The sequence below is a fragment of the Salminus brasiliensis genome, chromosome 4 (assembly GCF_030463535.1).
Source record: "Salminus brasiliensis chromosome 4, fSalBra1.hap2, whole genome shotgun sequence".
In the NCBI taxonomy this organism is placed as follows: domain Eukaryota; kingdom Metazoa; phylum Chordata; class Actinopteri; order Characiformes; family Bryconidae; genus Salminus; species Salminus brasiliensis.
This window is the reverse complement of record NC_132881.1, coordinates 18,391,925-18,413,798: the sequence shown is the minus strand read 5'-3', so window position 1 is coordinate 18,413,798 and position 21,874 is coordinate 18,391,925. Positions and strand designations below refer to the sequence as shown.

Below are 21,874 nucleotides of genomic sequence, written 5' to 3'. Positions count from 1 at the left end.
ATCCATTAAAAGATGTTTAAACTGAACCTGAAGGGTAAACAAAAGATGCTAAGTGTTGTGTGTACATTCTGTGTGACAAGGTCTAGTACTCTGTACATGTATATGATAGGTTTAAGAAATTGAGACAAGCTTTCACATTTGTTGTTATTTGTTTCTGGAAAATGCAGAGGTTCCTAATCAGGGAAGTTGTTTTTGCTGTCTGCGTGAAGTTTGTATGCAAGAGAATGTTTTTGAGTTTGCCTGAAGCTATATTGTGTTGATATAGAAAACCAGTCAGGTAGGGTGCCGTGGCTTAGTTGGTTATAGCGCCTGTCTAGTAAGCAGGAGATCCTGGGTTCGAATCCCAGCGGTGCCTTTTCCTTGGGTAATCTTTAATCAGTAACTGCTACAATGAGTAAATCAACCCTTTTTTTATTTGCGTCAGACTATGACTAACAGTATGCAGAGCTTTGGTGTGTGCTTAGACTTGCAGATAATCATCAGACCACTGGGATTTACATATGCATAGTAAATTTATTATTTGCCTCAAATATTAGCAGCACTACTGTTATTTTATAGGAAGGTTGGCCAAGGAAGCAGTTTCTTCATCTGGGCTCTGTGGTGCAATGGATAGCGCATTGGACTGCTAGATAAGTAGCTGGAGCAATTCAAAGGTTGTGGGTTTGAGTCTCACTAGAGTCGAAAGTGTTTCCTCTTCTTCATAGCTCTGTCTACTACCTTTTTGTACTTTTATTTGCAAGATTTTCTCTAGTCTTTTTACCTAATTAATAGCAATTTCAAACTTTCAGAAATATTCTGTTTGATGTTGGGGTATTGGAACATATTTGTGCTGCAGAAGATTCTGCATGTATTTGTGAAAAGTGAGATGAAGCAGTTTGAAATGTTGGATTTTAGCCTTTTGTGAATCAGAATGATGTTTGCTGATCCATTAAAAGATGTTTAAAAGGAACCTGAAGGGTAAACAAAAGATGCTAAATTTTGTGTGTACATTCTGTGTGACAAGGTCTAGTACTCTGTACATGTATATGATGGGTTTAAGAAATTGAGACAAGCTTTCACATTTGTTGTTATTTGTTTCTGGAAAATGCAGAGGTTCCTAATCAGGGAAGTTGTTTTTGCTGTCTGTGTGAAGTTTGTATGCAAGAGAATGTTTTTGAGTTTGCCTGAAGCTATATTGTATTGATATAGAAAACCAGGCAGGTACGGCGCCGTGTCTTAGTTGGTTATAGCGCCTGTCTATTAAACAGGAGATCCTGGGTTCGAATCCCAGCGGTGCCTTTTCCTTGGGTAATCTTTAATCAGTAACTGCTACAATGAGTAAATCAACCCTTTTTTTATTGGCGTCAGACTATGACTAACAGTATGCAGAGCTTTGGTGTGTGCTTAGACTTGCAGATAATCATCAGACCACTGGGATTTACATATGCATAGTAAATTTATTATTTGCCTCAAATATTAGCAGCACTACTGTTATTTCATAGGAAGGTTGGCCAAGGAAGCAGTTTCTTCATCTGGGCTCTGTGGCGCAATGGATAGCGCATTGGACTTCTAGATAAATAGCTGGAGCAATTCAAAGGTTGTGGGTTCGAGTCTCACCAGAGTCGAGAGAGTTTCCTCTTCTTTATAGCTCTGTCTACTACCTTTTTGTACTTTTATTTGCAAGATTTTCTCTAGTCTTTTTACATAATTAATAGCAATTTCAAACTTTCAGAAATATTCTGTTTGATGTTGGGGTATTGGAACATATTTGTGCTGCAGAAGATTCTGCATGTATTTGTGAAAAGTGAGATGAAGCAGTTTGAAATGTTGGATTTTAGCCTTTTCTGAATCAGAATGATGTTTGCTGATCCATTAAAAGATGTTTAAACTGAACCTGAAGGGTAAACAAAAGATGCTAAGTTTTGTGTGTACATTCTGTGTGACAAGGTCTAGTACTCTGTACATGTATATGATAGGTTTAAGAAATTGAGACAAGCTTTTACATTTGTTGTTATTTGTTTCTGGAAAATGCAGAGGTTCCTAATCAGGGAAGTTGTTTTTGCTGTCTGCGTGAAGTTTGTATGCAAGAGAATGTTTTTGAGTTTGCCTGAAGCTATATTGTGTTGATATAGAAAACCAGTCAGGTAGGGTGCCGTGGCTTAGTTGGTTATAGCGCCTGTCTAGTAAGCAGGAGATCCTGGGTTCGAATCCCAGCGGTGCCTTTTCCTTGGGTAATCTTTAATCAGTAACTGCTACAATGAGTAAATCAACCCTTTTTTTATTTGCGTCAGACTATGACTAACAGTATGCAGAGCTTTGGTGTGTGCTTAGACTTGCAGATAATCATCAGACCACTGGGATTTACATATGCATAGTAAATTTATTATTTGCCTCAAATATTAGCAGCACTACTGTTATTTTATAGGAAGGTTGGCCAAGGAAGCAGTTTCTTCATCTGGGCTCTGTGGTGCAATGGATAGCGCATTGGACTGCTAGATAAGTAGCTGGAGCAATTCAAAGGTTGTGGGTTTGAGTCTCACTAGAGTCGAAAGTGTTACCTCTTCTTCATAGCTCTGTCTACTACCTTTTTGTACTTTTATTTGCAAGATTTTCTCTAGTCTTTTTACCTAATTAATAGCAATTTCAAACTTTCAGAAATATTCTGTTTGATGTTGGGGTATTGGAACATATTTGTGCTGCAGAAGATTCTGCATGTATTTGTGAAAAGTGAGATGAAGCAGTTTGAAATGTTGGATTTTAGCCTTTTGTGAATCAGAATGATGTTTGCTGATCCATTAAAAGATGTTTAAAAGGAACCTGAAGGGTAAACAAAAGATGCTAAATTTTGTGTGTACATTCTGTGTGACAAGGTCTAGTACTCTGTACATGTATATGATGGGTTTAAGAAATTGAGACAAGCTTTCACATTTGTTGTTATTTGTTTCTGGAAAATGCAGAGGTTCCTAATCAGGGAAGTTGTTTTTGCTGTCTGTGTGAAGTTTGTATGCAAGAGAATGTTTTTGAGTTTGCCTGAAGCTATATTGTATTGATATAGAAAACCAGGCAGGTACGGCGCCGTGTCTTAGTTGGTTATAGCGCCTGTCTATTAAACAGGAGATCCTGGGTTCGAATCCCAGCGGTGCCTTTTCCTTGGGTAATCTTTAATCAGTAACTGCTACAATGAGTAAATCAACCCTTTTTTTATTGGCGTCAGACTATGACTAACAGTATGCAGAGCTTTGGTGTGTGCTTAGACTTGCAGATAATCATCAGACCACTGGGATTTACATATGCATAGTAAATTTATTATTTGCCTCAAATATTAGCAGCACTACTGTTATTTCATAGGAAGGTTGGCCAAGGAAGCAGTTTCTTCATCTGGGCTCTGTGGCGCAATGGATAGCGCATTGGACTTCTAGATAAATAGCTGGAGCAATTCAAAGGTTGTGGGTTCGAGTCTCACCAGAGTCGAGAGAGTTTCCTCTTCTTTATAGCTCTGTCTACTACCTTTTTGTACTTTTATTTGCAAGATTTTCTCTAGTCTTTTTACATAATTAATAGCAATTTCAAACTTTCAGAAATATTCTGTTTGATGTTGGGGTATTGGAACATATTTGTGCTGCAGAAGATTCTGCATGTATTTGTGAAAAGTGAGATGAAGCAGTTTGAAATGTTGGATTTTAGCCTTTTCTGAATCAGAATGATGTTTGCTGATCCATTAAAAGATGTTTAAACTGAACCTGAAGGGTAAACAAAAGATGCTAAGTTTTGTGTGTACATTCTGTGTGACAAGGTCTAGTACTCTGTACATGTATATGATAGGTTTAAGAAATTGAGACAAGCTTTCACATTTGTTGTTATTTGTTTCTGGAAAATGCAGAGGTTCCTAATCAGGGAAGTTGTTTTTGCTGTCTGTGTGAAGTTTGTATGCAAGAGAATGTTTTTGAGTTTGCCTGAAGCTATGTTTTGTTGATATAGGAAACCAGTCAGGTAGGGTGCCGTGGCTTAGTTGGTTATAGCGCCTGTCTATTAAACAGGAGATCCTGGGTTCGAATCCCAGCGGTGCCTTTTCCTTGGGTAATCTTTAATCAGTAACTGCTACAATGAGTAAATCAACCCTTTTTTTATTTGCGTCAGACTATGACTAACAGTATGCAGAGCTTTGGTGTGTGCTTAGACTTGCAGATAATCATCAGACCACTGGGATTTACATATGCATAGTAAATTTATTATTTGCCTCAAATATTAGCAGCACTACTGTTATTTTATAGGAAGGTTGGCCAAGGAAGCAGTTTCTTCATCTGGGCTCTGTGGTGCAATGGATAGCGCATTGGACTTCTAGATAAGTAGCTGGAGCAATTCAAAGGTTGTGGGTTCGAGTCTCACCAGAGTCGAAAGTGTTTCCTCTTCTTCATAGCTCTGTCTACTACCTTTTTGTACTTTTATTTGCAAGATTTTCTCTAGTCTTTTTACCTAATTAATAGCAATTTCAAACTTTCAGAAATATTCTGTTTGATGTTGGGGTATTGGAACATATTTGTGCTGCAGAAGATTCTGCATGTATTTGTGAAAAGTGAGATGAAGCAGTTTGAAATGTTGGATTTTAGCCTTTTGTGAATCAGAATGATGTTTGCTGATCCATTAAAAGATGTTTAAAAGGAACCTGAAGGGTAAACAAAAGATGCTAAATTTTGTGTGTACATTCTGTGTGACAAGGTCTAGTACTCTGTACATGTATATGATGGGTTTAAGAAATTGAGACAAGCTTTCACATTTGTTGTTATTTGTTTCTGGAAAATGCAGAGGTTCCTAATCAGGGAAGTTGTTTTTGCTGTCTGTGTGAAGTTTGTATGCAAGAGAATGTTTTTGAGTTTGCCTGAAGCTATATTGTATTGATATAGAAAACCAGGCAGGTAGGGCGCCGTGGCTTAGTTGGTTATAGCGCCTGTCTATTAAACAGGAGATCCTGGGTTCGAATCCCAGCGGTGCCTTTTCCTTGGGTAATCTTTAATCAGTAACTGCTACAATGAGTAAATCAACCCTTTTTTTATTGGCGTCAGACTATGACTAACAGTATGCAGAGCTTTGGTGTGTGCTTAGACTTGCAGATAATCATCAGACCACTGGGATTTACATATGCATAGTAAATTTATTATTTGCCTCAAATATTAGCAGCACTACTGTTATTTCATAGGAAGGTTGGCCAAGGAAGCAGTTTCTTCATCTGGGCTCTGTGGCGCAATGGATAGCGCATTGGACTTCTAGATAAATAGCTGGAGCAATGCAAAGGTTGTGGGTTCGAGTCTCACCAGAGTCGAGAGAGTTTCCTCTTCTTTATAGCTCTGTCTACTACCTTTTTGTACTTTTGTTTGCAAGATTTTCTCTAGTCTTTTTACCTAATTAATAGCAATTTCAAACTTTCAGAAATATTCTGTTTGATGTTGGGGTATTGGAACATATTTGTGCTGCAGAAGATTCTGCATGTATTTGTGAAAAGCGAGATGAAGCAGTTTGAAATGTAGGATTTTAGCCTTTTCTGAATCAGAATGATGTTTGCTGATCCATTAAAAGATGTTTAAACGGAACCTGAAGGGTAAACAAAAGATGCTAAGTTTTGTGTGTACATTCTGCGTGACAAGTTCTAATACTCTGTACATGTATATGATAGGTTTAAGCAATTGAGACAACCTTTCAGAGTTGATGTTATTTGTTTCTGGAAAATGCAGAGGTTCCTAATCAGGGAAGTTGTTTTTGCTGTCTGCGTGAAGTTTGTATGCAAGAGAATGTTTTTGAGTTTGCCTGAAGCTATATTGTGTTGATATAGAAAACCAGTCAGGTAGGGTGCCGTGGCTTAGTTGGTTATAGCGCCTGTCTAGTAAGCAGGAGATCCTGGGTTCGAATCCCAGCGGTGCCTTTTCCTTGGGTAATCTTTAATCAGAAACTGCTACAATGAGTAAATCAACCCTTTTTTTATTTGCGTCAGACTATGACTAACAGTATGCAGAGCTTTGGTGTGTGCTTAGACTTGCAGATAATCATCAGACCACTGAGATTTACATATGCATAGTAAATTTATTATTTGCCTCAAATATTAGCAGCACTACTGTTATTTTATAGGAAGGTTGGCCAAGGAAGCGGTTTCTTCATCTGAGCTCTGTGGCGCAATGGATAGCGCATTGGACTTCTAGATAAATAGCTGGAGCAATTCAAAGGTTGTGGGTTCGAGTCTCACCAGAGTCAAGAGTGATTCCTCTTCTTCATAGCTCTGTCTACTACCTTTTTGTACTTTTATTTGCAAGATTTTCTCTAGTCTTTTTACCTAATTAATAGCAATTTCAAACTTTCAGAAATATTCTGTTTGATGTTGGGGTATTGGAACATATTTGTGCTGCAGAAGATTCTGCATGTATTTGTGAAAAGTGAGATGAAGCAGTTTGAAATGTTGGACTTTAGCCTTTTGTGAATCAGAATGATGTTTGCTGATCCATTAAAAGATGTTTAAACGGAACCTGAAGGGTAAACAAAAGATGCTAAATTTTGTGTGTACATTCTGTGTGACAAGGTCTAATACTCTGTACATGTATATGATAGGTGTAAGCAATTAAGACAAGCTTTCAGAGTTGATGTTATTTGTTTCTGGAAAATGCAGAGGTTCCTAATCAGGGAAGTTGTTTTTGCTGTCTGTGTGAAGTTTGTATGCAAGAGAATGTTTTTGAGTTTGCCTGAAGCTATATTGTGTTGATATAGCAACCCAGTCAGGTAGGGTGCCGTGGCTTAGTTGGTTATAGCGCCTGTCTAGTAAACAGGAGATCCTGGGTTCGAATCCCAGCGGTGCCTTTTCCTTGGGTAATCTTTAATCAGTAACTGCTACAATGAGTAAATCAACCCTTTTTTTATTTGCGTCAGACTATGACTAACAGTATGCAGAGCTTTGGTGTGTGCTTAGACTTGCAGATAATCATCAGACCACTGGGATTTACATATGCATAGTAAATTTATTATTTGCCTCAAATATTAGCAGCACTACTGTTATTTTATAGGAAGGTTGGCCAAGGAAGCAGTTTCTTCATCTGGGCTCTGTGGAGCAATGGATAGCACATTGGACTTCTAGATAAATAGCTGGAGCAATTCAAAGGTTGTGGGTTCGAGTCTCACCAGAGTCGAGAGTGTTTCCTCTTCTTCATAGCTCTGTCTACTACCTTTTTGTACTTTTATTTGCAAGATTTTCTCTAGTCTTTTTACCTAATTAATAGCAATTTCAAACTTTCAGAAATATTCTGTTTGATGTTGGGGTATTGGAACATATTTGTGCTGCAGAAGATTCTGCATGTATTTGTGAAAAGCGAGATGAAGCAGTTTGAAATGTAGGATTTTAGCCTTTTCTGAATCAGAATGATGTTTGCTGATCCATTAAAAGATGTTTAAATGGAACCTGAAGGGTAAACAAAAGATGCTAAGTTTTGTGTGTACATTCTGCGTGACAAGTTCTAGTACTCTGTACATGTATATGATGGGTTTAAGCAATTGAGACAAAGTTTCAGAGTTGATGTTATTTGTTTCTGGAAAATGTAGAGGTTCCTAATCAGGGAAGTTGTTTTTGCTGTCTGTGTGAAGTTTGTATGCAAGAGAATGTTTTTGAGTTTGCCTGAAGCTATATTGTGTTGATATAGAAAACCAGTCAGGTAGGGTGCAGTGGCTTAGTTGGTTATAGCGCCTGTCTAGTAAACAGGAGATCCTGGGTTCGAATCCCAGCGGTTCCTTTTCCTTGGGTAATCTTTAATCAGTAACTGCTACAATGAGTAAATCAACCCTTTTTTTATTGGCGTCAGACTATGACTAACAGTATGCAGAGCTTTGGTGTGTGCTTAGACTTGCAGATAATCGTCAGACCACTGGGATTTACATATGCATAGTAAATTCATTATTTGCCTCAAATATTAGCAGCACTACTGTTATTTTATAGGAAGATTGGCCAAGGAACCAGTTTCTTCATCTGGGCTCTGTGTCGCAATGGATAGCGCATTGGACTTCTAGATAAATAGCTGGAGCAATTCAAAGATTGTGGGTTTGAGTCCCACCAGAGTCGAAAGTGTTTCCTCTTCTTCATATCTCTGTCTACTACCTTTTTGTACTTTTATTTGCAAGATTTTCTCTAGTCTTTTTACCTAATTAATAGCAATTTCAAACTTTCAGAAATATTCTGTTTGATGTTGGGGTATTGGAACATATTTGTGCTGCAGAAGATTCTGCATGTATTTGTGAAAAGTGAGATGAAGCAGTTTGAAATGTTGGATTTTAGCCTTTTCTGAATCAGAATGATGTTTGCTGATCCATTAAAAGATGTTTAAACGGAACCTGAAGGGTAAACAAAAGATGCTAAGTTTTGTGTGTACATTCTGTGTGACAAGGTCTAGTACTCTGTACATGTATATGATAGGTTTAAGAAATTGAGACAAGCTTTCACGTTTGTTGTTATTTGTTTCTGGAAAATGCAGAGGTTCCTAATCAGGGAAGTTGTTTTTGCTGTCTGTGTGAAGTTTGTATGCAAGAGAATGTTTTTGAGTTTGCCTGAAGCTATATTGTATTGATATAGAAAACCTGTCAGGTAGGGTGACGTGGTTTAGTTGGTTATAGTGCCTTTCTAGTAAACAGGAGATGCTGGGTTCGAACCCCAGCGGTGCCTTTTCCTTGGGTAATCTTTAATCAGTAACTGCTACAATGAGTAAATCAACCCTTTTTTTATTGGCGTCAGACTATGACTAACAGTATGCAGAGCTTTGGTGTGTGCTTAGACTTGCAGATAATCATCAGACCACTGGGATTTACATATGCATAGTAAATTCATTATTTGCCTCAAATATTAGCAGCACTACTGTTATTTTATAGGAAGATTGGCAAAGGAAGCAGTTTCTTCATCTGGGCTCTGTGGTGCAATGGATAGCGCATTGGACTTCTAGATAAATAGCTGGAGCAATTCAAAGGTTGTGGGTTCGAGTCTCACCAGAGTCGAGAGTGTTTCCTCTTCTTTATAGCTCTGTCCACTACCTTTTTGTACTTTTATTTGCAAGATTTTCTCTAGTCTTTTTACCTAATTAATAGCAATTTCAAACTTTCAGAAATATTCTGTTTGATGTTGGGGTATTGGAACATATTTGTGCTGCAGAAGATTCTGCATGTATTTGTGAAAAGTGAGATGAAGCAGTTTGAAATGTTGGATTTTAGCCTTTTCTGAATCAGAATGATGTTTGCTGATCCATTAAAAGATGTTTAAACGGAACCTGAAGGGTAAACAAAAGATGCTAAGTTTTGTGTGTACATTCTGTGTGACAAGGTCTAATACTCTGTACATGTATATGATAGGTGTAAGCAATTAAGACAAGCTTTCAGAGTTGATGTTATTTGTTTCTAGAAAATGCAGAGGTTCCTAATCAGGGAAGTTGTTTTTGCTGTTTGTGTGAAGTTTGTATGCAAGAGAATGTTTTTGAGTTTGCCTGAAGCTATATTGTGTTGATATAGAAAACCAGTCAGGTAGGGTGCCGTGGCTTAGTTGGTTATAGCGCATGTCTAGTAAACAGGAGATCCTGGGTTTGAATCCCAGCGGTGCCTTTTCCTTGGGTAATCTTTAATCAGTAACTGCTACAATGAGTAAATCAACCCTTTTTTTATTTGCGTCAGACTATGACTAACAGTATGCAGAGCTTTGGTGTGTGCTTAGACTTGCAGATAATCATCAGACCACTGGGATTTACATATGCATAGTAAATTTATTATTTGCCTCAAATATTAGCAGCACTACTGTTATTTCATAGGAAGGTTGGCCAAGGAAGCAGTTTCTTCATCTGGGCTCTGTGGCGCAATGGATAGCGCATTGGACTTCTAGATAAATAGCTGGAGCAATTCAAAGGTTGTGGGTTCGAGTCTCACCAGAGTCGAGAGTGTTTCCTCTTCTTTATAGCTCTGTCCACTACCTTTTTGTACTTTTATTTGCAAGATTTTCTCTAGTCTTTTTACCTAATTAATAGCAATTTCAAACTTTCAGAAATATTCTGTTTGATGTTGGGGTATTGGAACATATTTGTGCTGCAGAAGATTCTGCATGTATTTGTGAAAAGCGAGATGAAGCAGTTTGAAATGTAGGATTTTAGCCTTTTCTGAATCAGAATGATGTTTGCTGATCCATTAAAAGATGTTTAAACGGAACCTGAAGGGTAAACAAAAGATGCTAAGTTTTGTGTGTACATTCTGCGTGACAAGTTCTAGTACTCTGTACATGTATATGATAGGTTTAAGCAATTGAGACAAACTTTCAGAGTTGATGTTATTTGTTTCTGGAAAATGCAGAGGTTCCTAATCAGGGAAGTTGTTTTTGCTGTTTGTGTGAAGTTTGTATGCAAGAGAATGTTTTTGAGTTTGCCTGAAGCTATATTGTGTTGATATAGAAAACCAGTCAGGTAGGGTGCCGTGGCTTAGTTGGTTATAGCGCCTGTCTGGGAAACAGGAGATCCTGGGTTTGAATTCCAGCGGTACCTTTTCCTTGGGTAATCTTTAATCAGTAACTGCTACATTGAGTAAATCAACCCTTTTTTTATTGGCGTCAGACTATGACTAACAGTATGCAGAGCTTTGGTGTGTGCTTAGACTTGCAGATAATCATCAGACCACTGGGATTTACATATGCATAGTAAATTTATTATTTGCCTCAAATATTAGCAGCACTACTGTTATTTCATAGGAAGGTTGGCCAAGGAAGCAGTTTCTTCATCTGGGCTCTGTGGCGCAATGGATAGCGCATTGGACTTCTAGATAAATAGCTGGAGCAATTCAAAGGTTGTGGGTTCGAGTCTCACCAGAGTCGAGAGTGTTTCCTCTTCTTTATAGCTCTGTCCACTACCTTTTTGTACTTTTATTTGCAAGATTTTCTCTAGTCTTTTTACCTAACTAATAGCAATTTCAAACTTTCAGAAATATTCTGTTTGATGTTGGGGTATTGGAACATATTTGTGCTGCAGAAGATTCTGCATGTATTTGTGAAAAGTGAGATGAAGCAGTTTGAAATGTTGGATTTTAGCCTTTTCTGAATCAGAATGATGTTTGCTGATCCATTAAAAGATGTTTAAACGGAACCTGAAGGGTAAACAAAAGATGCTAAGTTTTGTGTGTACATTCTGTGTGACAAGGTCTAATACTCTGTACATGTATATGATAGGTGTAAGCAATTAAGACAAGCTTTCAGAGTTGATGTTATTTGTTTCTAGAAAATGCAGAGGTTCCTAATCAGGGAAGTTGTTTTTGCTGTTTGTGTGAAGTTTGTATGCAAGAGAATGTTTTTGAGTTTGCCTGAAGCTATATTGTGTTGATATAGAAAACCAGTCAGGTAGGGTGCCGTGGCTTAGTTGGTTATAGCGCCTGTCTGGGAAACAGGAGATCCTGGGTTCGAATTCCAGCGGTACCTTTTCCTTGGGTAATCTTTAATCAGTAACTGCTACAATGAGTAAATCAACCCTTTTTTTATTGGCGTCAGACTATGACTAACAGTATGCAGAGCTTTGGTGTGTGCTTAGACTTGCAGATAATCATCAGACCACTGGGATTTACATATGCATAGTAAATTTATTATTTGCCTCAAATATTAGCAGCACTACTGTTATTTCATAGGAAGGTTGGCCAAGGAAGCAGTTTCTTCATCTGGGCTCTGTGGCGCAATGGATAGCGCATTGGACTTCTAGATAAATAGCTGGAGCAATTCAAAGGTTGTGGGTTCGAGTCTCACCAGAGTCGAGAGTGTTTCCTCTTCTTTATAGCTCTGTCCACTACCTTTTTGTACTTTTATTTGCAAGATTTTCTCTAGTCTTTTTACCTAATTAATAGCAATTTCAAACTTTCAGAAATATTCTGTTTGATGTTGGGGTATTGGAACATATTTGTGCTGCAGAAGATTCTGCATGTATTTGTGAAAAGCGAGATGAAGCAGTTTGAAATGTAGGATTTTAGCCTTTTCTGAATCAGAATGATGTTTGCTGATCCATTAAAAGATGTTTAAACGGAACCTGAAGGGTAAACAAAAGATGCTAAGTTTTGTGTGTACATTCTGCGTGACAAGTTCTAGTACTCTGTACATGTATATGATAGGTTTAAGCAATTGAGACAAACTTTCAGAGTTGATGTTATTTGTTTCTGGAAAATGCAGAGGTTCCTAATCAGGGAAGTTGTTTTTGCTGTTTGTGTGAAGTTTGTATGCAAGAGAATGTTTTTGAGTTTGCCTGAAGCTATATTGTGTTGATATAGAAAACCAGTCAGGTAGGGTGCCGTGGCTTAGTTGGTTATAGCGCCTGTCTGGGAAACAAGAGATCCTGGGTTCGAATTCCAGCGGTACCTTTTCCTTGGGTAATCTTTAATCAGTAACTGCTACAATGAGTAAATCAACCCTTTTTTTATTGGCGTCAGACTATGACTAACAGTATGCAGAGCTTTGGTGTGTGCTTAGACTTGCAGATAATCATCAGACCACTGGGATTTACATATGCATAGTAAATTTATTATTTGCCTCAAATATTAGCAGCACTACTGTTATTTTATAGGAAGATTGGCCAAGGAACCAGTTTCTTCACCTGTGCTCTGTGGCGCAATGGATAGTGCATTGGACTTCTAGATAAAAAGCTGGAGCATTTCAAAGGTTGTGGGTTCAAGTCCCACCAGAGTTGAGAGTGTTTCCCCTTCTTTATAGCTCTGTCCACTACCTTTTTGTACTTTTATTTGCAAGATTTTCTCTAGTCTTTTTACCTAATTAATAGCAATTTCAAACTTTCAGAAATATTCTGTTTCATGTTGGGGTATTGGAACATATTTGTGCTGCAGAAGATTCTGCATGTATTTGTGAAAAGCGAGATGAAGCAGTTTGAAATGTAGGATTTTAGCCTTTTCTGAATCAGAATGATGTTTGCTGATCCATTAAAAGATGTTTAAACGGAACCTGAAGGGTAAACAAAAGATGCTAAGTTTTGTGTGTACATTCTGTGTGACAAGGTCTAGTACTCTGTACATGTATATGATAGGTTTAAGCAATTGAGACAAGCTTTCAGAGTTGATGTTATTTGTTTCTGGAAAATGCAGAGGTTCCTAATCAGGGAAGTTGTTTTTGCTGTCTGTGTGAAGTTTTTATGCAAGAGGATGTTTTTGAGTTTGCCTGAAGCTATATTGTGTTGATATAGAAAACCAGTCAGTTAGGGTGCCTTGGCTTAGTTGGTTATAGCGCGTGTCTAATAAACAGGAGATCCTGGGTTCGAATCCCAGCAGTGCCTTTTTCTTGGGTAATCTTTAATCAGTAACTGCTACAATGAGTAAATCAACCCTTTTTTTATTGGCGTCAGACTATGACTAACAGTATGCAGAGCTTTGGTGTGTGCTTAGACTTACAGATAATCATCAGACCACTGGGATTTACATATGCATAGTAAATTCATTATTTGCCTCAAATATTAGCAGCACTACTGTTATTTTATAGGAAGGTTGGCCAAGGAACCAGTTTCTTTGCCTGGGCTCTGTGGCGCATTGGATAGCGCATCGGACTTCTAGATGAGTAGGTGGAGCAATTCAAAGGTTGTGGGTTCGAGTCCCACCAGAGTCAAGAGTGTTTCCTCTTCTTTATAGCTCTGTCTACTACCCTTTTGTACTTTTATTTGCAACATTTTCTCTAGTCATTTTACCTAATTAATAGCAATTTCAAACCTTCAGAAATATTCTGTTTGATGTTGGGGTATTGGAACATATTTGTGCTGCAGAAGATTCTGCATGTATTTGTGAAAAGTGAGATGAAGCAGTTTGAAATGTTGGATTTTAGCCTTTTCTGAATCAGAATGATGTTTAATGATCCATTAAAAGATGTTTAAACGGAACCTGAAGGGTAAACAAAAGATGCTAAATTTTGTGTGTACATTCCGTGTGACAAGGTCTAGTACTCTGTACATGTATATGATAGGTTTAAGCAATTGAGACAGGCTTTCAGAGTTGATGTTATTTGTTTCTAGAAAATGCAGAGGTTCCTAATCAGGGAAGTTGTTTTTGCTGTCTGTGTGAAGTTTGTATGCAAGAGAATGTTTTTGAGTTTGCCTGAAGCTATATTGTGTTGATATAGAAGAACAGTCAGGTAGGGCGCTGTGACGTAGTTGTTTATAGCGCCTGTCTAGGAAACAGGAGATCCTGGGTTCAAATTCCAGCGGTACCTTTTCCTTGGGTAATCTTTAATCAGTAACTGCTACAATGAGTAAATCAACCCTTTTTTTATTGGCGTCAGACTATGACTAACAGTATGCAGAGCTTTGGTGTGTGCTTAGACTTGCAGATAATCATCAGACCACTGGGATTTACATATGCATAGTAAATTTATTATTTGCCTCAAATATTAGCAGCACTACTGTTATTTCATAGGAAGGTTGGCCAAGGAAGCAGTTTCTTCATCTGGGCTCTGTGGTGCAATGGATAGCGCATTGGACTTCTAGATAAATAGCTGGAGCAATTCAAAGGTTGTGGGTTCGAGTCTCACCAGAGTCGAGAGTGTTTCCTCTTCTTTATAGCTCTGTCCACTACCTTTTTGTACTTTTATTTGCAAGATTTTCTCTAGTCTTTTTACCTAATTAATAGCAATTTCAAACTTTCAGAAATATTCTGTTTGATGTTGGGGTATTGGAACATATTTGTGCTGCAGAAGATTCTGCATGTATTTGTGAAAAGTGAGATGAAGCAGTTTGAAATGTTGGATTTTAGCCTTTTCTGAATCAGAATGATGTTTGCTGATCCATTAAAAGATGTTTAAACTGAACCTGAAGGGTAAACAAAAGATGCTAAATTTTGTGTGTACATTCTGTGTGACAAGGTCTAGTACTCTGTACATGTATATGATAGGTTTAAGAAATTGAGACAAGCTTTCACATTTGTTGTTATTTGTTTCTGGAAAATGCAGAGGTTCCTAATCAGGGAAGTTGTTTTTGCTGTCTGTGTGAAGTTTGTATGCAAGAGAATGTTTTTGAGTTTGCCTGAAGCTATATTGTGTTGATATAGAAAACCAGTCAGGTAGGGTGCCGTGGCTTAGTTGGTTATAGCGCCTGTCTAGTAAACAGGAGATCCTGGGTTCGAATCCCAGCGGTGCCTTTTCCTTGGGTAATCTTTAATCAGTAACTGCTACAATGAGTAAATCAACCCTTTTTTTATTTGCGTCAGACTATGACTAACAGTATGCAGAGCTTTGGTGTGTGCTTAGACTTGCAGATAATCATCAGACCACTGGGATTTACATATGCATAGTAAATTTATTATTTGCCTCAAATATTAGCAGCACTACTGTTATTTTATAGGAAGGTTGGCCAAGGAACCAGTTTCTTTGCCTGGGCTCTGTGGCGCATTGGATAGCGCATCGGACTTCTGATGAGTAGGTGGAGCAATTCAAAGGTTGTGGGTTCGAGTCCCACCAGAGTCAAGAGTGTTTCCTCTTCTTTATAGCTCTGTCTACTACCCTTTTGTACTTTTATTTGCAACATTTTCTCTAGTCATTTTACCTAATTAATAGCAATTTCAAACCTTCAGAAATATTCTGTTTGATGTTGGGGTATTGGAACATATTTGTGCTGCAGAAGATTCTGCATGTATTTGTGAAAAGTGAGATGAAGCAGTTTGAAATGTTGGATTTTAGCCTTTTCTGAATCAGAATGATGTTTAATGATCCATTAAAAGATGTTTAAACGGAACCTGAAGGGTAAACAAAAGATGCTAAATTTTGTGTGTACATTCCGTGTGACAAGGTCTAGTACTCTGTACATGGAAAAAGAAGAGGTTCTGGAAAAAGAAGAGGTTCCTAATCAGGAAAGTTGTTTTTGTTGTCTGTGTGAAGTTTGTATGCAAGAGAATGTTTTTGAGTTTGCCTGAAGCTATATTGCATTGATGTAAAAAACCTATCAGGTAGGGCGCTGTGGCTTAGTTGGTTATAGCGCCTGTCTAGTAAACAGGAGATCTTGGGTTCGAATCCCTACGGTGCCTTTTCCTTGGGTAATCTTTAATCAGTAACTGCTACATGAGTAAATCAACCCTTTTTTTATTGGCGTCAGCCTATGACTAACAGTATGCAGAGCTTTGGTGTGTGCTTAGACTTGCAGATAATCATCAGACCACTGGGATTTACATATGCATAGTAAATTTATTATTTGCCTCAAATATTAGCAGCACTACTGTTATTTTATAGGAAGTTTGGCCACGGAACCAGTTTCTTCATCGGGGCTCCGTGGCGCAATGGATAGTGTATCGGACTTCTAGATAAATAGCTGGAGCAATTCAAAGGTTGTAGGTTTGAGTCCCGCCAGAGTCGAGAGTTTTTCCTCTTCTTTATACCTCTGTCTACTACCTTTTTGTACTTTTATTTGCAAGATTTTCTCTAGTCTTTTTACCTAATTAATACCAATTTCAAACTTTAAGAAATATTCTGTTTGATGTTGGGGTATTGGAACATATTTGTGCTGCAGAAGATTCTGCATGTATTTGTGAAAAGTGAGATGAAGCAGTTTGAAATTTTAGCCTTTTCTGAATCAGAATGATGTTTACTGATCCATTAAAAGATGTTTAAACGGAACCTGAAGGGTAAACAAAAGATGCTAAGTTTTGTGTGTACATTCTGCGTGACAAGGTCTAGTACTCTGTACATGTATATCATAGATTTAAGCAATTGAGACAAACTTTCAGAGTTGATGTTATTTGTTTCTGGAAAATGCAGAGGTTCCTAATCAGGGAAGTTGTTTTTGCTGTCTGTGTGAAGTTTGTATGCAAGAGAATGTTTTTGAGTTTGCCTGAAGCTATATTGTGTTGATATAGAAAACCAGTCAGGTAGGGCGTGTCGGCTCTTTTTCTCTATAAATCCCCCAATCAGCTAATAAGCATTTAGAAATGGTGCTTAAAAGAATCCAGCTCCGTAGTCAATAGAAAGGCAGAGCGCAACCTTTATTTCTGTATAAAGTATACAAAATAAGTGAAGACTAAGGCACGTTGCGTTAGCCTGAGACAGCCAGCACTCTCCCAAAGCAGTCTAAAAAGTGGGGCTCCTCTTGGGCCTTATATACTGTCCTTATCTAGCTGTGGCTACCCCCACACATATTTTTTTATCATAATATCTCACGATTGGGTCCGCTTATATTACTATGGGAAGCCCCTTACCCCTTAATCCTGTCACTTTTGTATTCGCTTATGTCCTTCGTTCTTACGACTTTGTTTTTTAAAAGAGTGCTAACACCTGCAAGGCCATTTGTGCTGACGATCACACTACTGCAGAATTTTGGGTTTTTTCCAATCAGTTTACCTCTGATTCACCCCAAGTGGGCTCTGCCTAGCCCCCCAAGGGCATTACACTAATCTTGAGTACAGAAATGCTGACTGTCTCAGGCATGGTCATTATAGCAGAATACACATCTAAACATGTTTATGAGTACATAATGTATTCTTACACACAAATAATCCATCATTTCCCCCCTTTCGTAACTTTATGTTACGAACAATATATCAGGGTACGAATATGAATATATGTGAACACAGTAGGATATATGCTTATATGCGTACAAGGTTGTGGAAAACACACCAGGTGGATATATGTATCAAGTGGATATAATGATTTAAACAAAAACATTATATTGTAAAAAGTAAAAAGTCACCTCAAAATGTTGTGACTGCTAAAGCTTATTCATCCCTGGTTGATAACTTCCCAGAGAGGTTCAATGCACATAGCTTAGCTAGTTTCTTGCTACATGATTATATCAAATTGTGATTATAATGTTGATATTATTGATATTGATATAATATGGACACTTGACATTAGGCAAAAACACAATTTCACACAACACAACACTTGACATTAGGCAAAAACACAATTTCACACAACACATAAAACAACATTATATCATTTCCCCCTAGGAACTATCAGACGAAGGATAACAACAAACAATAAGGTGGGGGAGTTTAGGACTTATGAAGGGAAGACATGGGAACATAGTCAGAGGGATCAGGTGGCTGAAAATCATCCGCAAAGAGATCGTCAGAGGATGATATGGTCTGGAGGATAGGTCTTGACAAATAATAATTGGGGCTGGGACGCAGATTGTAAAGGCCTGCATACATTTCTTTGGACACAGATTTGTCTACTGCCCTGACTATAAGGCCTCGAATGCAGGGGATGACACAACAGCCGCACAAAGCCAACAATGAGATGCCCACAATCAGACTTGACAGAATGGCAATGGCAAAGGCCTTCCATCTGCCAAACATAGATTCCAGCCAGCCAGTTAAACTGGAGTCGACGCCAGAATTCTCAGCTAGTTTGTTGCGGAGACTCTTGAGATATGATAGGGCTCTGGTGATGCTTCCATCACTGGCAGTATGATTTGGAATGATTGTACAACACGAGTCTCCAAACATAGCACATACTCCACCTCTTTCAGCTAGCAACATGTCAAGAGCAACACGATTTTGCCATGACATTAAAGAGGAAGCATGGATTGTTCAGCAATGGCGGACAGGGCATCATGAGTGTAGCTGACAAAACGCTGTTGATTATAATAGATATAATTTATCCAATCAACATTCTTGTTGAGAGTAACCCACCATAATATGGATTCAAAGCCTGCAGCAATTGGATTTCTTGCCTTAAACTCATCAGGGACCCCCCTTGGGACACTTATAGCGTCAATATAAACTTTGTCATCAAAGCTGGATAGAGGGGTATCACGTCGAACTCTATGTTTATCGGGAGTGGATGCTGGGTTCAAAATGCCTTTGTCCAGCTCCTCTTGTGAAACTGGAACTAGTGTGAAAGGAACAATTAACATTACTCTAACACATAGACCTGTCCAGCCATCATCTAGGGTAACATACAGCCAAGGATCTCCACATACCCAGTATACGTCTGGGACAGAGACTGTATTATCTTTAAGGGCAAATAAAGGGGTGATTGATAGATAGATAGATAGATTACTTTATTTATCCCACAGGGAAAGTCAGTTTTTACAGCAGCAAAATCAAACAAGAGAGCAGCATGATAGAGGCATAAAAGCGTAAAAAGTGATTGTAGTGCAGTAATAATTACATTAATATAATGTAATATACAGAATGAATTATGTGTAATGTAACAGTGCAGTAACTACATTAATATAATGTAGTGATGTAAGGCATCCTGGGGTATCATTACAGTATAGAGTTTTAAAGTGGCAGTGCAGATGACAGAGCTGTGTGGCAGTACATACTAATGAACAGAATAGTGTCCGATTGAGAAACAGCGGGACTGTTCTATTAGTACACTCAGTGCACAATAATGTCCCGGCACAGTGACGAGGCGTTGTACAGCAAGATCGCTGTTGGGAGAAACGATCTCCTGTACCGTTCCTTACTGCTGCGGAGCTGAAGGAGCCTGTTACTGAAAGTGCTCCGCTGCTTGACCAGTAGATCATGGAGGGGGTGGGAAGTGTTCTCCAGAATGGCAGTGAGTTTGCTCAGAGTCCTCCTTTCCACAACCACCTCAAAGCCTTCCAGAGAGCAGCCCAGGACTGATCCAGCTTTCCTGATCAGTTTGTTGAGCTTTCTGGCATCTCCACTCCTGATGCTGCCTCCCCAGCAGATTGCAGCAAAAAAGACAGCACTAGCAACAACAGACTGGTAGAAGGTCTCCAGCATATTGCTGCACACATTAAAGGACCTGAGCTTCCTCAGAAAGTAGAGTCTGCTCATCCACTTCCTGTACACAGCCTCTGTGTTGGCCTTCCAGTCCAGTTTGCTGTCCAGGAGGACACCCAGGTATTTATAGGTGTCTACCCGCTCCACATCCTGACCCGTGACGGTAATGGGACCAGTCGTGGTCCTCTTCCTCCTGAAGTCCACCACCATTTCCTTGGTCTTGGCCACATTGAGAATCAGGTGATTCCTCTCACTCCACACGACAAAGCTGTTAACCAGGTCCCTGTATTCTCCATCCTCATCATCCCTGATGCATCCGACTACCACAGAGTCATCAGAGAATTTCTGGTGGCAGAGTTCTGACCTGTACTGGAAGTCAGTGGTGTACAGGGTAAAGAGGAAGGGAGAGAGAACAGTTCCCTGTGGTGCTCCAGTGCTGCTGACTAAGCACTCAGACCGGTTGGATCCTAGCTGCACATACTGGGGTCTGTCAGACAGGTAGTCCATGACCCAGGCAACAGTGGACCTGTCCACCTGCATTCTGTCCATCTTTCCCCCCAGCATCAGAGGTTGGATGGTGTTGAATGCACTTGAGAAATCAAAGAAAGTGATTCTCACTGAGGAGTTGTTGTGGTCCAGATGGGCGTGCACCTTCTGCAGTAGATAGATGATAGCATCATCCACTCCGACCTGTTGCTGGCAAGCGAACTGGAGGGGGTCCAGGAAAGGGCTGACCTGAGGACTGAGGTGTGTCAACATAATCCTTTCCAGGACCTTCATGACGTGTGATGTGAGGGCCACAGGTCTATAGTCGTTCAAGGAGGAGGTGGTAGACTTCTTTGGAACAGGAACCAGGCATGATGTTTTCCACAGCACTGGCACCTTCTCCTGTTTGAGGCTCAGGTTGAAGAGGTGCTGTAGGATCCCACATAACTGGGTAGCACAGACCTTCAGTACCCTTGTGCTGATCCCATCAGGTCCTGAAGCTTTTCCCAGTTTCAGCTTCTCCAACTGTCTCTTCACCTGGCCAGTTGTCACTTCTAAGTGGGTGGGTGATTGCTGTGATTCCTCAGACAGTGTTTGTGTTTGTGGGGTGAGGGGGGGTAGACGTGAGTGAGCAAGGAGAGGCGGTGATGATGGTGAGGGGGTGGGGGAGACGCCGCCACTGCTGGTGGAGGGGGAGGGTGTCATGCTAAATCTGTTAAAGAACACATTCAGCTCGTTGGCTTTGTCCAAACTGCCCCCAACAGTCTGCTGCTTCCCTTTGAAGCCAGTGATCTGCCTCATCCCAGTCCACACCTCCTTTGAATTGTTTTGCTGGAGCCTACCCTCCAGTTTTCTCCTGTAGGCTTCCTTGCTCTCTCTCAGTCTCACCTTCAGCTCCTTCTGCACACTCTTCAGTTGTTCCTTGTCTTTTGATTGGAATGCGTGTCTCTTCTTGTTTAGAAGTTCCTTCAAGTCCTTGGTGATCCAAGGCTTGTTGTTAGGAAAACAACGCACCCTCCTGACTGGAACAATAGTGTCAGTGCAGAAATTGATGTAGTCCGTGATACAATCTGTCCTGTTGTCAATGTCCTCACCAGCTGATTCACACAACACCTCCCAGTCTGTGGTCTCAAAACAGACCTGCAGAGCCTCCTCAGCCTCTGGTGACCACTTCCTGATCACCTTCCTTGTCACAGGCTGTCTTAAAACCACTGGGCGGTATGTGGGTGTCAGCAGAACCAGGTTGTGATCTGATCTCCCCAGTGGAGGTAGGGCAGAGGACCTGTATGCATCCTTAACATTTGCATACAGAAGATCCAGTACTCTGTTCTCCCTGGTAGCACAGTCAACATACTGGTGGAACTTAGGCAGCGTGGTTGAGAGTGACACATGATTAAAATCCCCAGAGATGACAATGAGGGCAATTGGGTTGCACAAACTCAACAAATGTGTTGGTGGGCGTCTCAAACATACGAGATCCAGTCTGTGAAGGTGAGACAGTCCTGTCTACCATCCAAATTCTTTCACATTGTCCTGTGAAGTTTTTCAGCTCGGGACCTGTGCCAGTCGGTGCATAAAAACAATCAGGGAAAACAGTATTGTTAAGCCAAGATGCCAGTACATTGGTTTGATTACCAGTAACAACTGGGGTGGGCATGTTTTGGTATTTAGAACAAAGGGCCTCACTCTGAAAGTTATGGTACCATGAGTTACCCTT

At 39.6% G+C, this 21,874-nt stretch overlaps 17 non-coding genes across 17 annotated transcripts; all 17 read left to right on the top strand.

Moving 5' to 3' along the window:
• The first annotated feature begins 281 nt into the window (after positions 1–281).
• trnat-agu (transfer RNA threonine (anticodon AGU)) lies at positions 282–355 on the top strand. The gene has a single exon. It is a non-coding gene; the product is annotated as a tRNA-Thr (tRNA).
• An 849-nt stretch (positions 356–1,204) lies between these two features.
• trnan-auu (transfer RNA asparagine (anticodon AUU)) lies at positions 1,205–1,278 on the top strand. Its single transcript has one exon. It is a non-coding gene; the product is annotated as a tRNA-Asn (tRNA).
• A 236-nt stretch (positions 1,279–1,514) lies between these two features.
• trnar-ucu (transfer RNA arginine (anticodon UCU)) lies at positions 1,515–1,604 on the top strand. Its single transcript is given in 2 exon segments — positions 1,515–1,551; positions 1,569–1,604. It is a non-coding gene; the product is annotated as a tRNA-Arg (tRNA).
• A 523-nt stretch (positions 1,605–2,127) lies between these two features.
• On the top strand, positions 2,128–2,201 carry trnat-agu (transfer RNA threonine (anticodon AGU)). The gene has a single exon. It is a non-coding gene; the product is annotated as a tRNA-Thr (tRNA).
• An 849-nt stretch (positions 2,202–3,050) lies between these two features.
• On the top strand, positions 3,051–3,124 carry trnan-auu (transfer RNA asparagine (anticodon AUU)). The gene has a single exon. It is a non-coding gene; the product is annotated as a tRNA-Asn (tRNA).
• A 236-nt stretch (positions 3,125–3,360) lies between these two features.
• Positions 3,361–3,450, top strand: trnar-ucu (transfer RNA arginine (anticodon UCU)). Its single transcript is given in 2 exon segments — positions 3,361–3,397; positions 3,415–3,450. It is a non-coding gene; the product is annotated as a tRNA-Arg (tRNA).
• A 523-nt stretch (positions 3,451–3,973) lies between these two features.
• On the top strand, positions 3,974–4,047 carry trnan-auu (transfer RNA asparagine (anticodon AUU)). Its single transcript has one exon. It is a non-coding gene; the product is annotated as a tRNA-Asn (tRNA).
• Positions 4,048–4,896: 849 nt separating this feature from the next.
• On the top strand, positions 4,897–4,970 carry trnan-auu (transfer RNA asparagine (anticodon AUU)). The gene has a single exon. It is a non-coding gene; the product is annotated as a tRNA-Asn (tRNA).
• An 849-nt stretch (positions 4,971–5,819) lies between these two features.
• On the top strand, positions 5,820–5,893 carry trnat-agu (transfer RNA threonine (anticodon AGU)). The gene has a single exon. It is a non-coding gene; the product is annotated as a tRNA-Thr (tRNA).
• Positions 5,894–6,742: 849 nt separating this feature from the next.
• trnat-agu (transfer RNA threonine (anticodon AGU)) lies at positions 6,743–6,816 on the top strand. Its single transcript has one exon. It is a non-coding gene; the product is annotated as a tRNA-Thr (tRNA).
• A 3,005-nt stretch (positions 6,817–9,821) lies between these two features.
• trnar-ucu (transfer RNA arginine (anticodon UCU)) lies at positions 9,822–9,911 on the top strand. The gene is given in 2 exon segments: positions 9,822–9,858; positions 9,876–9,911. It is a non-coding gene; the product is annotated as a tRNA-Arg (tRNA).
• A 523-nt stretch (positions 9,912–10,434) lies between these two features.
• Positions 10,435–10,508, top strand: trnap-ggg (transfer RNA proline (anticodon GGG)). Its single transcript has one exon. It is a non-coding gene; the product is annotated as a tRNA-Pro (tRNA).
• A 236-nt stretch (positions 10,509–10,744) lies between these two features.
• Positions 10,745–10,834, top strand: trnar-ucu (transfer RNA arginine (anticodon UCU)). Its single transcript is given in 2 exon segments — positions 10,745–10,781; positions 10,799–10,834. It is a non-coding gene; the product is annotated as a tRNA-Arg (tRNA).
• Positions 10,835–11,357: 523 nt separating this feature from the next.
• On the top strand, positions 11,358–11,431 carry trnap-ggg (transfer RNA proline (anticodon GGG)). The gene has a single exon. It is a non-coding gene; the product is annotated as a tRNA-Pro (tRNA).
• Positions 11,432–11,667: 236 nt separating this feature from the next.
• trnar-ucu (transfer RNA arginine (anticodon UCU)) lies at positions 11,668–11,757 on the top strand. Its single transcript is given in 2 exon segments — positions 11,668–11,704; positions 11,722–11,757. It is a non-coding gene; the product is annotated as a tRNA-Arg (tRNA).
• A 523-nt stretch (positions 11,758–12,280) lies between these two features.
• trnap-ggg (transfer RNA proline (anticodon GGG)) lies at positions 12,281–12,354 on the top strand. The gene has a single exon. It is a non-coding gene; the product is annotated as a tRNA-Pro (tRNA).
• Positions 12,355–15,049: 2,695 nt separating this feature from the next.
• trnat-agu (transfer RNA threonine (anticodon AGU)) lies at positions 15,050–15,123 on the top strand. The gene has a single exon. It is a non-coding gene; the product is annotated as a tRNA-Thr (tRNA).
• The last annotated feature ends 6,751 nt before the right edge of the window (positions 15,124–21,874 follow it).